We start from the raw sequence: 3,273 nt of genomic DNA, 5'->3' as shown, positions 1-3,273 counted from the left end.
TCACACCACGAAGATAACGATAACGATAATGATAAATATTAGTGTTTACACCAATGGACGATAATAAAGTCGGATAGACTATGATTATCTGTCAATGTTTTTATCATTCATCACCAGGAAAAATAATTCAAGCTATTCTAACAATATTGTTACTGTGTTTGTTACCGTTATATATGTGGTTTAGACTTTATTGTTCTTATAGAACTAGATTGATTACAGTTAGTTATTGTTACAGTTATCATCCTTGGACAGGCCTTTAGGCTAGTAAACTGCTGAGTTTTTCAAACTTTAGTCTAAATAATTAATGAAAACTACAAAGAGTGAAGACTGAATTTATCAATAAAACACAGTTTGAGACTTCATGCTATGCAGAGTTGAATTAAATAGCAGAAAAGTGTGTAGAAGAATGAAAAGTGAAAGCACTGAAGAAAGTGGAAGTAATCACTTGAGTTCACAGTTGCAGCGACCTTTTATTTTTTTTAGTCTAGCATGTAAATCACCTCAAATAAACCTAGACATGCTGCTGCCTATGCAGTCTCAAGAAGAAACTTAACATCAGGATGCAAAAAGGATCTTTTTTTTTACTATTGGGAGCTTGATACTATTTTCAGCATCATGACGTGCTAGCAATAAGGACAATGATTATGTAAGTCCTGCTTAGCATATGTGACGGCTGGATTTGGGTCAAACAGCGATGCAGAAACCAGGTCATTTCTGACAGCTGATGAAACCCGAACTCATCTGTGCTGTTGTAGTGATGTATTTATGAGTAGGAAAGGATCTCTTGGTAGAGGGGGCTGAGCACAATGCTCTCAGTAATGACAGATTACTTCCTCTAGTGTGTGTGCATGTTTCCCAGTCCTCTGTTGGTTCTTCTCGGCTTTACCTGCCAGGCAAACCTTTCATATCCCTGTGCAGTGGGGTTAAATGTTGCATTAGTAATATATGAATCACTCCTCAGAAAAGAAAACATGTATGATTTACCCACAGGGCGGTTTTCAAATAGCTGGTCTGTGTATCAAAAGACTACAGAGTCTTCGATCCAGGGCCATTTTGTACTGAGATTTATGGACAGTTTTGTTGTGATTGATATGTGTCTTTCATGAATATATCTGATGGGAGTCTGTTTCCCACAATACATACATAGGATCCAGGCTGATATATGACTGAACAATACATAGGGGTCAATGACAAAAAAGAGTGTCCATGATTAAAAAATAAAAGAAAATAATGCATGTGTGTCAATGAAAAATAAGCACGTCCATAAAAAATAAAGACTAAAATAATAATAATAATAATAATAAATTATATTTTAAAAGAATAAATGTACTGTTTGTATTCATGTTGGTTGCATATAGTTTGGAATAACCATTTTCAAGAAAAGTTTACATTTAATGGCAATTAATATATTACACAATTAATATACAGTATATGAGTGTGCACATCATAAACATTATTATTATTTTTTTAATTATTTATTTATTTGTCAGTTTTTATTATTATTATTATTATTATTATTTTACAGATATCATGAAATATTAATAAAAAAATATTATGCTTTTGGTGAAGTCATACCACATGACATTTTACAACCTGAACTAACCCTCATTAAAAAGGTCAAATTATTGACATATTGACTCACAGTCATGTGAGTCTACGGGGTTCTTTGCTATTAAATAATATCGCCACAGTGCTTTGTTGGTCACACCACCTGACTTTATTTCTGTATACATAGTTAATTTTTTTCCAAATCTTAATAATATCAATAGAGATTGAAGTTCAAAATATCTTAAACATTAACGTCAATGGTTTATTATTAATTTTTATATGAATGTTTTCATAATAATACTATAACTGTTGCATGTTATCATACTCTAACATTGAGAGTTACAATGTTAGCTTCCTCACAAATATTAGCTATAGCTGCTATCATTCTCTGCAAACGCATTATTTAACACAAGCTTGCTGAGTCAACCCTTTTATTTCTATCATGCACTGAGGCCTCAGTGCCTCCACAAACTACGCTTGTCCTTTCTGACAAATTATTTCCTCTTCGGCATTTGCACCGAGGCAATTCATTTTTAACATTACAATTGACATGTAATATACGCATCAGAATGGCCAAGACCCATCATGTCACACATGGCCTTTGTTCACAAGTGTCAACCAAACAAGGGAAATGTTACCGAAGCCATCCCACTCTGCTCCAGCTAATCAAAGCCACTCAAAAGTTGCATGGCACCAGATCTGTCTGTGAAACCTGACATTTCTTCGTGAAGAAACACATTTAATACCGCCCTGTCTTCGGTGCGTGCCATGTAAAGTTTAATGAGCACCTTTGGTGGCAGGACATGAATAATGTATACATTACCCCATTTTAAAGCATACATGCCGCATGTGTCTTGAGAACGGACAGGAGGCGCAGTGATGGACTGGTGAAATTAAAAGCCTGAGGGGGGAGGAGAAAAGTTAAAGGCTCCACATTACGGTCGATTGTGTCACCACGTTGGTTCCAATATTAGTGGGAAGATGGAAAAGATGCCCACCCACCTCCCTCCAGCCAAGACAATCCTCACCAAAGATGTTCATTTACGGGCAAAACGAATGCACTGAAGGGTGAAGCCACAGCAGAGATTTAGAGTTTCCCAAGGCATGAAATACTTCCAAAGGCTTCTGTCTGGGCAAATGTTCCCAATATGAACCGATCTATTAAAGGAATGGTCCACTCAAAACTTTCACTCAGACCATGTCCACACAAATGTGTTTTTGGTTGAAAAATATTAGTGTTTGCCTTGAAAGACCTTCACCATACACATTTTCAAAACATTTTATACACATAAATTGGATTAAAACATTTACTGCTTTACATTGGACATATGCAAACCATCCAAAACTATTCAAGGTGTGTCTGAAATCACGATACAAAAAGTATGTTCTATAGTTTGAACCTGTGTAGTATGAGTGTAGTTATTTTATTTATTTTTTAAAGCCATAGTATGAATGCTGTCATTTCACATACAGTTTTTTTTATCTGTATATATATTTTTTTATATTATTATTATTTCACATCCTGCCCAATGTTGTCCAACAAAAAATGTGCATATTAAAGACTATGAAAACAAATAAATTGAATGTAACGATGTATGCTATATTATGTCCAAAAATGTTTGAAATAATTTTACATTATAGCATTGTAACATTACAATGTAAAAACTAAAATAATGCTTTTTAAAGCAGAAGTTAAATCTAAAAAATTAAAGGGTGTGGTGGGGG

This window comes from Sinocyclocheilus grahami, unplaced genomic scaffold (assembly GCF_001515645.1).
Source record: "Sinocyclocheilus grahami isolate Dianchi unplaced genomic scaffold, SAMN03320097.WGS_v1.1 scaffold293.1, whole genome shotgun sequence".
Taxonomy (NCBI): Eukaryota; Metazoa; Chordata; class Actinopteri; order Cypriniformes; family Cyprinidae; genus Sinocyclocheilus; species Sinocyclocheilus grahami.
This window is presented reverse-complemented; position numbering follows the sequence as displayed.